Source organism: Nannospalax galili, unplaced genomic scaffold (genome assembly GCF_000622305.1).
Source record: "Nannospalax galili isolate Female #2095 unplaced genomic scaffold, S.galili_v1.0 scaffold25, whole genome shotgun sequence".
In the NCBI taxonomy this organism is placed as follows: Eukaryota; Metazoa; Chordata; class Mammalia; order Rodentia; family Spalacidae; genus Nannospalax; species Nannospalax galili.
In genome coordinates, this window is record NW_008355642.1 from 5,804,079 (window position 1) to 5,816,903 (window position 12,825).

Genomic DNA, 12,825 nt, shown 5'->3' on the forward strand with positions numbered 1-12,825 from the left:
AATTTTAGCCATCAACTGCCTGCCTGTTTTGCATTCCTTGCAAAACTGTACCCAACAGCTGTTACCCATAGATAAGTTAAAGCCTATAGTTATAAAAGACCCCAATTCACTGTTGTTCTGCATTCCCTGACCCAGAGACTTCCCATTCTGCTGCTGAATAACATCATTCAGACAGATAGATCCACTCCCTAATCTCACTGTCCTCTGGGAATTCTGGGGCTTTGTTCTAGAAAATCTTCTATTAGGAGGGATAGCTCTCTCATGTAAAACTATCGAAATGTCATCCAATTAATTCATCTTATGTGCTACTGCCAACTTGGAGGTCTTACCTTTTTCCTCGATCAGCTCTAAATCCTCTGAAGTCAGAACAGGTAGTGATGAGGAAAGGAGAGGATTTTGGTGTTAGTCAGGCAGTTGACACAGTTAGCAGAACAACTGACAAATGTATCCTATTCAGCTTTACATGATTGGGAATCAAAATTTGGAATGCTTCCAGATCATGGAGCATTACTCTGTGCTATCAAGATAGTATTTGTGATGGCCTCCTCATGAACCTTCCTAGCCTAATCAAGTGGTAGCACTGGCTTTTGAGTGAATCCATGGCATTGAGACTGGCTTAAGTGTCAGAAGCATGGATCTTCATGACAAAGTCAGCCTGCTCTGTAGGCTCAAATAGAGAAAGGAGAAGAGGGTAAACCTCCAAACAAAGGGTTATGTTATTCCTGACCCCAAAATGGCCATGAGGACCTTTTCATGGCTGCCATTTGTGTTCTTCTGAGAGGAGAGGACTTCCTTGTCCCTGGGGACTGCTACAGCATGTAACTAGCCAATAAGGCAGAGGTGTCAGACCAAGACTTTCAATCATAATTGGAAGAAATAACTGTATAAATAGCTAGTGTCACTATGCTGCTGTCTCACTTAGATTTGCTGTTGCATAAGGCATTATTCTAGTTCGTCCTTCAAAGTGTATTGAAACCCAAATCCTTGGGCTGAACCAGTAACTAAATAAAAGGAAGTTTATGTTCTTGCCCCTCTCAAGATTCTGAAGGAAGTGGCTATCCTACTGAATAGGTTCTCTAAACTGTAAGATCCAGTCTAGCTTTTGCTCAATGTGGCTTTTAATTAAGTTGTTGCCAGATAGGAGGTAGGAGTACAAGTTCCTGGGGGTAATAGAATGGAGGCAAGGACTCTAGAAAGAGAACCAGTGCACTTCAGAAGCAAGAACAATACAACACTACCATTAGACTGATGAGAATAATTTCTGTGTTTTCTTGGACCATTTAAAGTACACACAAAAGTGTAGGGCCAAGGATGAAGCCAGATCTTGACTGGAGGAGTAATATGCTCTCTCCCTGAAACCCAGTCTGTCCTTGAGAACCTAGCTCAAGAACATAATGAACCTGGCTTATTGTCTATATAGAATGCATCTGTTGAGATGAAAGCTCCATGTAATGGGATAAAATCGAATAATTTACTGCTGTGAGATGACACGGAAAATGATATTGTTCCTAAAAGATTCCACCATACAATTAATAAGGAAGGTAGGAATAAGAAGTTTTGAACGCTGGTCCACATATACAGAACCTTGTTAATGTGTATTTTTATGACTAGGCAGGCTGCTAAACCCTACAGTAGGCTTGCTATCAGTCCCAGGAAGACTGACAGTGGAACATGTTAGCTTCCTATCAGCTGGTGATACTGGAATGGGCTTATTAGGCAACAGATGGTATACAGCATGGCAAGTTGGCAAGTCTGGAAGAGGCTGAATTGAGTTCTGAATCCATCCAGTTGTTTCACATGGGCTTCCTAACAACTATAATCCCTTCTTGCTGGCAGTGATGGCTAAAACAATTCAAGAAATCTCAGCTGCCCTGGATTTAAAAGAGACTTATGGAAGACCAACCAAATTAAAGGTTATTTGTTAATTCTACAAACATGGCTTACATCAACATATTCTTCACCTCTAATGTTTACTGACCCCTATCCTTTGAATCACCCCTGTCTTCCACTTTTCAGTGTGTACCTGAGTAACAAGAGGCACTGGACAGACTAATCTAGAGAGATATCATTTTGACTCTCCTAGCAATACCCAGAACAATTAGCTCTGCAACTCCAAAATGTACTTCCTGGATCCTCTGGACAAAATGCACATGAAAATAATATTACGTATACATTTTGTGGTAAGCATCTCAGACTCAGCCCAAAGATTTTTTGGCTAGATAACCAACCCCTGGAGACATATTTGGCACTTATTAAAGTCCTTACCATGGAAGAGACAATTGCTGCGTGGACTGAGGTTCCTGATACATTCTGTGTCATGGGACGAAGATCCCTATTTACACTATTAGCAAAGGCATCTTCATTAAAATGGAAATGTATCTACTAGATTGAAGTAAAGCTAGTCCTAATAGATTGCCACAAATACATAAATTGCCACACATTCTGGTATTGTTCTGAACTTGCCAATTCCTACAGAAATGTTTCTGCCTTGGATTACAGAGTATATGGGCTCCAGTGGGGGGTGGGGGGCTATGGGAGGGTGCCAGTGGGGACGGGGGTATAAAGATGATTAAGATTGAGATATTCTGTATGAAATGCTTTGTAAATTCAGTATTTGCAAAGCAATTTATTCACTTCCTTATAAATTGCTTTATTCTGTGATTTAATGTTTTGTACCCTGAATTCTGTATTATGTTTCAAATTTCCTTTGTAACTACAGTAAAATCATCCCTTAAGATAAAAAAATTAAAAATAAGAAAAGCAATTGTCTGTGTTTACCAGTGGACTAGGGGTAGAAGGGAGTCAGTAGATGGTCTGGGACTATTCTTTCTATTCAGAAAAATCACTGCTATTAAAAACTCCAATTTGAACAATACAGAGAAGATTAGTATGGCCCCTAAGCAAGGATGACATGCAAATTTGTGAAGCATTCCATATTTTTTTAAAAAACACAAAAACTCCAATTTTGAGAACTTAGAAAACTGAGTGAGAAAGATCATCATGAGTTCCAGGTTAGAGCAGGCAACTGTAATGCACTTAATTGGTAAATTTTTTTCTGCTATTTGAACTCATTGATAAGTTGGCTCTGGAAGAGGCTCTGTGCCTCTGTACTTCAGACCCAAGCATGATTATGTCAAATGTATTCCAAAACCCTCTGTCTGCAGATGGGCTGCCCCCCAAACTGCAATGCTAAGAAAAAAGAACAGCAAAACAGCCCAAGAGTAAAAATCGTTTCCCTTGGAGAATAGCTAAAATGTAAACTATTTCCCCCAGAGGTTACTATTGTTTATACCATGATATAAAAGTGCCTGCCGTGAGCTGGAGAGGCCTGAAGTTCATCCCTGGGATGCTCATTCGTGGAGAGGAAGCTCAATCAGGAACTCCAGCTACCTCAACTTCCACAGTCAGTTTCTGCTGGATATCGTGAGTGCACGCCTTGATGATTTTACTGCTATCTGCTGCTACTAAACGAGCTCCCTTAGTTGGTTTCTGCTGCATGTTTCTCAGACCTGGACATGATGATGTCACCTTTCTTTTTCTTGGAAGCCTCGCATGAGGGAACACTCTGCTCTGCCCGGCACTCTATTGGAAACTCTAGCTAGCTGCCTTAAAGGGGCTTTTCCAGTCAATTTCTGCTGTATGTTTTTAGTCCCTAACTTGATAATGTTTTGCTACCTATCTGTCTGTCTTTCTGTCTATCTATCTCTTACTATTTGATGTTTTACATTGGGTTGCTATATACTTCATAAACTCACTCATTCCAAACTGAAAGTATGGCTATCATCAGTCATTCTCTGCAGTGTACAGAATAGCTTCATACACAGGATAAGACCAGCCAGAGCAACATAAAAGACCCTGTCTTAAAAAAAAACTAAACATAACTAAAAAAGGAAAAGAAAATTCTGTATGAAAATATGACTCACGAATAAGGAACAATTCAGATTTACCTGGTAAATGTATAAAACTATGCAACTTCATTTGTAATATAAATATACAAAGAAATGTAGTGACAAGTTACACAGTCTTTATCACATGTATGCCTACAAAATTACAAGTCTCTCACTCAAAACATGTTTAATCACATACGAGCATGTCATCACATTCACCTACTCACATGAACATGTGTACAAAGTCATACACCAGACAGATTTTACACTTACAGGCACATACATACTAACACAAAAAAAATGAATGATCACAAAACAGCATATTAACATTGTATTAGTGATTTTTCTTGTTTCTGTGACAAAATACTTGACGGACAAAAGTGATTTAAGAATAGGCTAGAGAGATGGCTCAGGGGTTAAGAGCACTGGCTGTTCTTGCAGAGGGCTCAGGTTCTAATTCTGGCACCCACATTGTGGCTAACAACCTTCTGTAACTCCAAGTCCAGGGGGACCCAATGCCCCCTCCTATCCTCCTTGAGCATTGCATGACATGGGTGCACTTTCATACATGCAGGCATAACATTCATACACACAAAATAAAAATAAATAAATCAAAAAAAATTTTTTGGTCTTTTTGTGACAGGGTCTCCCTGTAGCCCCAGGTGAGCAACTTAAGAAAGGGTTTGTCTTGGCTCACACTTTGAGAGTACAACCGGTCATTGCGTGGCTGGCTTGGTGGAATGTGAATGAGGTGATAGGTCACCTTGCATCTGCACTCAGGAGCAGAGAAGGATGAATGCTCATGCTCAGCATTCCTTCTCCTTTTCTTTCACTCTAGCACCTCATCCTATGAAATAGTGCTGCCCACATTTAAAGTTTTTCCCCACCTTAATTCATGCAAACTAGGAACTTCTTTATATGTATGTCCAGACACCTGTTTCCTAGGTGATTCTAGATCATGTCAAGTTCACAATTAATACTGAACATCACACACATGATTACTGCTCACAAGTATAATTACACAAATCTCATAATTCACCTAAATGGTAATGCATACTCAATACACTCAATAACATGAAGATTGCTGTCAAAGACCTATAAACATACACATCTGCTACAACATACACATACATTCATGTCCATGAACACACACACAAATTCATTCCAAGACACTCTTTGTATACTTTATATACGCACATTTATACATTCACTCACATATTCACCGACTTGCATATGTCCTCAACATCTGATACCATTTTTTCCCTCTCACATTTGTAGGAATAACCCAGTTAGCCCATTTAAGTGTGTCAGTCAAATATGCTTTCTTTAAAAAAATTATTATTTTTATTTTATTTATATGAGTATATTGCCTGGGTGTACATAAGTGCAACCATGTTGTGCAATGCTTTCAGAGGTCAGAAGAGGGCACCGATCCCTTGGAACTGGAGTTAAGGACAGTTGTGAACCACCACGTGGGTGCTGGGAATCGAACCTGGGTCCTCTGCTAGCACAGCCAGTGCTCCTAAAGTCTGGGGTATCACTCCATCTCCATAGATTTTTTTTTAATATTGATTTTTATTTGTATGAGTGCTTTGCCTATATGTATGTATGTGCACCATGTGTGCAGCTGGTACCTGCGGAGAACACAAAAGGGCATTGGATCCCCTGGAACTGGAATTACAGATGGTTGTGAACTTCCATGTTGATGATGCGAACCAAATCCTGGTCCTCTGCAAGAGCAGAGGTTAACTCTTAACTGCTAAGTCATCTCTCCAGCTCCTGTTTTGTTTTCCTTTTAAAAATCTAGGATAAAAACATATACCAAGGTGGCTGAATGTGTGTATAACTCCAACACTTTGGAGGTACAAGCAAAGAATTCTGAAGTTTGAGGCCAGCCTAAGCTTTACAAAAAGACCTTGCCCAGAAAACAAAAACAAAAACAAAACAAAACAGTAAAACATATAATGGCTAAAAAACACCTTAAAAATTGTTCAGCATTTTCAGTAATAAGGAAATTCAAATCAAAACCACTTTAAGATTTCATCATACCCCCATCAGAATGAGTAAGATCAAGAGAACAAATGATACCAAATGCTGGCAAGGATGTGGAGAAAGGGGAACACTTAACCACTGCTGGATGGATTGCAAACTGATGTTACCACTGTGGAAAGTAGTGTGGAGAACTTTTTAAAACATGAAAATAGGGGCTGGAGAGATGGCTTAGCAGTTAAGAACACTGACTGTTCTTGCAGAAGACCTGGGTTCGAATCCCAGCACCCACATGGCAGCTAACAACTGTCCGTCCATAACTCCACTTCCAGAGGCTCTGACAGCCTCTTCTGTCCTCTGCAGGCATTGCACAACACAGGTGCATTTACCCACATGCAGGCAATGCACACATACACATAAAAATTTTTAAAAAAATCCTGAAAATAAATCTACCAGGTGATCTCGTTATACCACTCTTTGGCACATACAAAAAGGACTCATCCTACTTCAGAGATACTTGTGTCATCTATGTTTGTTGCTGCTCCTTTCACAATAGAAAGAAATGGAAACAACCTAAATGTCACTCAACTGATGAGTGGTTAATGAAAATGTGGTACATTTACACAATGGAATTCTACTCAGTGGTAAAGAAAGATGAAATCATGAAATTTATAGGTAAATAGATGTAACTAGAAACTGTTATACTAAATGAAGTTACACAGACTCAGAAAACAGCAATATATGTTCTCTTTCATTTGCGGATCTTAGCAGACATCCTTATATGTGAGTATGTATACTGATGTAACCACAGGAGTCAGGAAAATGAAAGAAACCATAGAGGTAAAGGGAAATAAGGATCCTGAGAGAGGGGTATATTAGGAGACAGTTGTTACCAAGGGGGAAATGGGGGAAAATTTAACTTGGGAAGAAGGGAAGGGGGAGGCTTATGCAAGGAGCCATGGGGGTTAAAAAAATAGGGGTACTTTAACTGCGGAAGGAGGAGGGAAGTTGAAAGGAGAGAGAGAGAGAGAGGGAGAGAGAGAGGATGCTTAGGTGGTATAATAAACAGAAGGAAATATATTAGTTCAAAAACCTACTGAAAAATACATATACGATATCTGTACATAAGTGCATAAGCATAAGTGTTATAAAACTGAAGGCTTTATAACAAGAAACACAATGCCAGATAGGAGAAACCTCTCTTTGAGGTGTTGGTCAGGGTAGTCCAATAGGCTCCCAAAATAACACAAGCTATTGCCACAGTCTTTGATTTTTCTCCCAGAACCTGAAGCTAATACCTTATTGCTGAAGACAGGACATACTTAGCACACATGACTTAGAGTAATGGAGCTAGAACTGACCTGGAAGACGCTTCCTTAAAGATTAGCTCTCACAGTTTCAGAGAATACTATGCAAGATGCTAAGGAAGAAATAATTAGTCATCCAACCCTAGCTTTAAAGCCTAATAAGCACAGCAATGCCTGAAAGAGCAAATTATTTCAATGGGTGCAGTACTAGCACTTTTGACAGTAATTAACATCTATCTAATTGGACTTAAATCCTGCTTAATGGGAAGAAACTCATCTGTGGTACTGTAAACATAGCCAAATACACATGGCTGAAGAGGTCAAAGATCCTTAAGTAAATCTTACATCTGTCACATCCCTAGGCCAACAAATTTACTGTGTGCTAAATATTTATCTTTTACTTACAGACAATTGAACCTCTCACCACTCATCAAAGAAGCTTCTTTTTGCAACAGATGGAGGCTACTACAAAGTTCCACAACTGGTTACACACAGAGAATAACTGTCTTTGACATGCCAGTCCATAAATGACACATCTACAAAGGAACCTCTACACCTAAGGCTCACAGAACATAGTGAAACAGAGGATGGAAAGAATACTAATATCTCTTGACTCTTACAAATGAAGCTCCCTCACGCAGCAGAGTGTGGTGAATGCAGAAGGCCATAACTGTTCAACGTGTAGAGAATAAGAGACTACTGTGAGTGTGTCCCTGACAGGACTTCTATATTATACCTCACCCACCCAGGGTTCAGGGACCATCGTGGAAGAGGGGGCAAAAATAGTAAGAGCTTCAGATGGTGAATGACCACAGGGAAACTGTTTTCCAGGCTTCTGGGAACTTGCTCATATGAACTTACAGCAGTGGGGACAGCATGCACAAGATCCATGCAAACGCAAATCAGATAAAATCCAGCATAGAACTGGGAAATTGGTCAAGAAGACCTAACCTTAGCCTAAGAAATATTGGCACCTGATCACTGCTGGGTGAGGGACAGTTTGTCTTCTTTAAGGTAGTGTTACTAGATAGGCTGACCAGGCTCCAGTGGATGAACTCACACCAAGGGACATCTGGCGACTCAAAAATTTCTTGATAGACCTTAACACATATGACAGAATGAAATCTACTGGGGGCCTATGGTGCGGTGCAGATAGTGAAGAGGGTCTAAATATGATTAAGATATATTACATAAAAAGAAAACAATTTGTAAAAATATGTATTGAAAAAATATGTACCTTTTCAAGGCTAAATGATAACCAAAAGCTGAAATGTAGTTGCTGAGAAGGAATACGAGCACAATTAATTGTTTTATTGTTTCTTCTAACTACATACACATAAATAAAATGGTGCATATTTTAAAAATCATTTAAAATAAAAAATGTGTAAATTTGAATATTAAAAAAGAACTTACATTTTGGATGTAAGAAACTCCTTATCATTGTACACAACATTGGGACTATCAATATTTTCTGAAGGACACACACACTGTTCATTTCCCTCAATATTAGTAATTATAGAAGCCTTATGTTAACAAAAAGTTTGCAAACTACTTATAATACTCTAGCCCCAGAAACCACTTGCAGTTATGATTTTCTTCACAGTTGTGAAAAAATGTTAGATGTTTCCCTTATCACAAGTCAATGAGAGTTAAAAGGAACTCTGATGAAAATTGGCCTCCTTGAATGGAGGAGCAACCCAGGTTTTGAGTTTGTAAAATAAACGGGGTTTGGAAGGGAACATAATGTCCTAATCATAATATATATTGTTGGTTTTATTGAGACATGGTGTCACTGTGTAGTCAGGGACAGTGTTCTTTCATGCTAGTGCTCATGTGTCACATTGTAATTAGAAGATATATTCTGGGAAAAATAGATGTATAGACTGGTTATATAGTACAGAAAAAGTTGAAAGGCAGAGCGTTAATAGTGGTCAGTTTGGTAATTTGATTCTGCATACACATGTATTTATGGTCATATGATAAAGTTTAGAAAGCAAGAAGCAAGTCTAATTTATTTGTTCCTGTTAGAAAACTGAAAAAAAGAATGAACTATTAAGCCATGTTTAAAAAAGAAAGACATAGGGGCTGTAGAGATATCTCAGTGGTTAAGAGCACTGGATGCTCTTGCAGAGGACCCACGTTTGATTCCCAGCACCAACATGGTGGTTAACAACCACCTGTAACTCTAGTTCCAGGGGAATCCAACACCCTTTTCTGACCCATGGGCATTGCATGACATGGGTGTACTCATATGCATACAGGCAACACACTCATACACAAAAAAATAATAAAATATTTTTAAAAAGAAATAGGCTGCAAAATGCTTCTATGTGGACCATGACCTAGAGAATAGTAATAAAATAAGTTTCCAGAATAAAAAGATCCTTCAATGAAACATTACATAGAAATTTGGAAAGAGAATCACATTGGGGGCTGGAGAGATGGCTCAGTGGTTAAGAGCATTGGCTTCTTTAGCTGGGGACCTGGGTTCAATTCCCAGCATCCACATGGCAGCTAACAACCATCCATAACTCCAGTTCCAGGGGCTCGCACATCCTCTTCTGACCTCCGTGGGCTTTTCACAACATGGGTGCACCTACCTACATGTAGGCAAGTCAATCATACACATAAAACAAAAATGATAAATAAAATATTTTTAGAAATAATCACATTAGGGTATATACATATGCATACCTCCTGTATATGTTATAGTTCAATAAAATTTTCACTTTAAAAATAAAAAGATATAAAACCTGAAAGCAATTTCATGAATTTTCAGTTTTAAATAACTGTTTAAGCAATACTGCATACAAAATCATCTTATCTAAATTAGAAATGGTATTTATGAAGAGCTATATTATACAAGTAGAACATGATAAAATATATTAGAGATGCAAATTCACTACCAATTTTGAAAACATTTTAAATAGTGTGTGTAAAAATTAATCTTAAAATCCCCCTGAAGTATAGAAATACAGTAATAAATGGGAATATCCAGTGTCTAAAATATAATTTCATAAAGTGCCTTTATGTATGAATGAGATTCCAGCTCACTCTAGGAAATGTATTTTTGCCGAGGCTGTAAAATTACAAAGGTTACAAATTTAGGAAGATCAAACAAAAATCCAGGAATTATAAAAAGCATCACCAGGCATGGTGGCACAAGCCCCTCTTTCCAGCTATTCAGAAAGCTGACACAGTGTTTAAGGGCCATCTGTGCTTTGTAGTGACTTCAAGTTATTCAACATAATAAAATTTTGTATCAAAATAAAAAGTTAAGAACCGAGGATATAGCTCAATGGCAAAGCACTTGCCTAGCATGTACAAGGCCACAAGTTCAAGTCCTAGTGCTGAAAAAAATAAAGATAAAAGGAGAAAAAAGAAAATTGTAAACTGTTACGGTAGGGCTCATAGCAGTGGTGACAGCATGCACAAGTCCTATATAAGCTCAAGTCAGACAAAATCTCAGCATAGACATGGGTTAGTGGGTAAGAAGCCTCAACCCTACCTGAGGAAGTAGTACTGGCGACTGATGGCTGCTGGGAGGGGGAGAGTCACTCTCATTTAAGATTATGACTCTTGATGTGTTTACTAGGCTCGAGTGGATGAGCCCACAACGAAGGGTGCGGACACAAACCTGACTCTCTCTCTCTTTCTCTCCATAGTCGTATTCATATATATCTATATATATGAAAGTACAGAAAATTGGGTGGGAGTGGGGGGTAGTAAGGAGGACACAGACAGGAGAGGGAATCTAAATATGATCAAAATATATTGTATGAATTTTGAAAAAATTCAAAAAGAGCAAAGTTGAACAGAACATTGTGATGTATTCCTTTAATCGTAGTTCTCAGGAGGCTGGTCAGATCAATTTCGAGTCAAGGGCAGCCTGAGCTACAGTAATGTAGTGAGACCCTAACTCAAAAAAAAATCTCCCCAAAATCCAACAAACTGCCTCCTTGCTGAATATTTTTCCTTCCTTCTTTCTTTTTTCCTTCTTCCTCCTTCTTCCTCCATCCTTCCCTTCCCCCTCCTTGGCACTGGGGATTGAATTAAGGCCTCACATAAGCTAGGCAAGCACTCTATCACTGAGCTGTACCCCCAGTTTCTTATTTTCTAAGTTTAAATTTTATTTTACAATTATTATTTTGTGGGGGCCTGAAGAGATGGCCCAGTGGTTAAGAGAACTGTCTGCTTTGTAGAGGACCAGGGTTTGAATCCCAGTATCCACGTGAAGGCTAATAGCCATCTGTAACTCTGGTTCAAGGGGATCCGATGTCCTCTTCTGACTTCTAAGGGCATTGCATGACACAGGTGCACTTACATGCATGCAGGCAATACACTCAGACATAGAAAATGAAAATAATAAATAAAATATATTTTAAAATAATTAATTATGATTAAAAAACCTCTAGCTGTGCTCTTAACCAGGTCACACACACTTCTATCTGCAACCTCAGAAAGATTTGCAACAGTCATGGCACATTTGTGGAGCTCAGTACCAAAGCCAAGATGCCCATTGGGGGCCTGGACATGTAGAAGTCTCCCATAGGCCAAGTCAAGGAAGCTGTGAAAGTGGCCATTGGTGCTAGATATCTCCACATTGACTGTGCATATACACATTATAATCAGAATGAGATGGGAGAAGCCATCCAAGAGAAGATGAAAGAGAAGGCTGTGAAGCTGGATGACCTCTGCATTGTTAGCAAGTTGTAGCCTACCTGCTTTGAGAGAAAACTGCTGAAGGAAGCTTTCCATAAGACCCTCACAGATCTTAAACTGGACTATCTGGACCAGGGACATCACTGACCGCAGAGACATCAGCTCAGGGGGAAGGAGTTACCCCTTATGATAAAGGCAATGTTCTCACCAGTAAAATAATATTATTAGATGCCCGGGAGGTCATGGAAGGACTTTTGGATGAGGGATTAGTAAAAACCCTCAGTGTCTCCAACTTCAACCACTTCCAGATTGAAAGGATCTTGAACAAACCTGAACTGAAACATAAACCAGTGACCAATCAAGTCTAGTATCACCCATAGCTCACCCAGGACAAACTAATCCCGCACTGCCACTCCAAAGGCATCACAGTCATGGCCTACAGCCCACCGGGCTCTCCAGATAGACCTTGGGCCAAGCCAAAGGACCTTTCACTACTGGAGGATCCAAAGATTAAAGTGATGGCTGCAAAGGACAAGAAAACATCAGCCCAGGTTCTGATTAGGTTTCATATCCAGAGGACTGTGGTGGTGATCCCTAAGTCTGTGACACCCTCATACATACATGAGAACTTTCAGTCAAAACTTCAAGTTGGGTGACGAGGAGTTGGTCACTATTCTCAGCTTCAACAGAAACTGGAGGGCCCATTTGTTGTCTGAGACCGTCCATATGGAAATGTGTCCTCACAACAGGGGATACTGAAGCTCTATCATTTGGTGAGATAACTGGGTGGAACCCCCTCACCCCCCATGCTGATGTGCAGCTCACTCCTCCTGAGTCCTATTTGAGCCATGGCTGTCTGACATCATGCTGTGCCCACCTTGACAGAGGCCAAAATCTAGGTGATGCTGTTTTTAAATCTAGTGGTCAACCATGGGTAGACAGAGAAATGTGTCTCAGAGAAGCAAATGACAGTTTGCTGA

The 12,825-nt window shown here is 39.5% G+C and overlaps 1 non-coding gene and 1 pseudogene across 1 annotated transcript; both read left to right on the plus strand.

Annotated features, from left to right (window-relative positions):
• Positions 1 to 2,838: 2,838 nt before the first annotated feature.
• On the plus strand, positions 2,839 to 2,941 carry LOC115067667. The gene has a single exon (XR_003847038.1). It is a non-coding gene; the product is annotated as a U6 spliceosomal RNA (small nuclear RNA).
• Positions 2,942 to 10,755: 7,814 nt separating this feature from the next.
• On the plus strand, positions 10,756 to 12,604 carry LOC103750071 (annotated as a pseudogene).
• Positions 12,605 to 12,825: the final 221 nt, after the last annotated feature.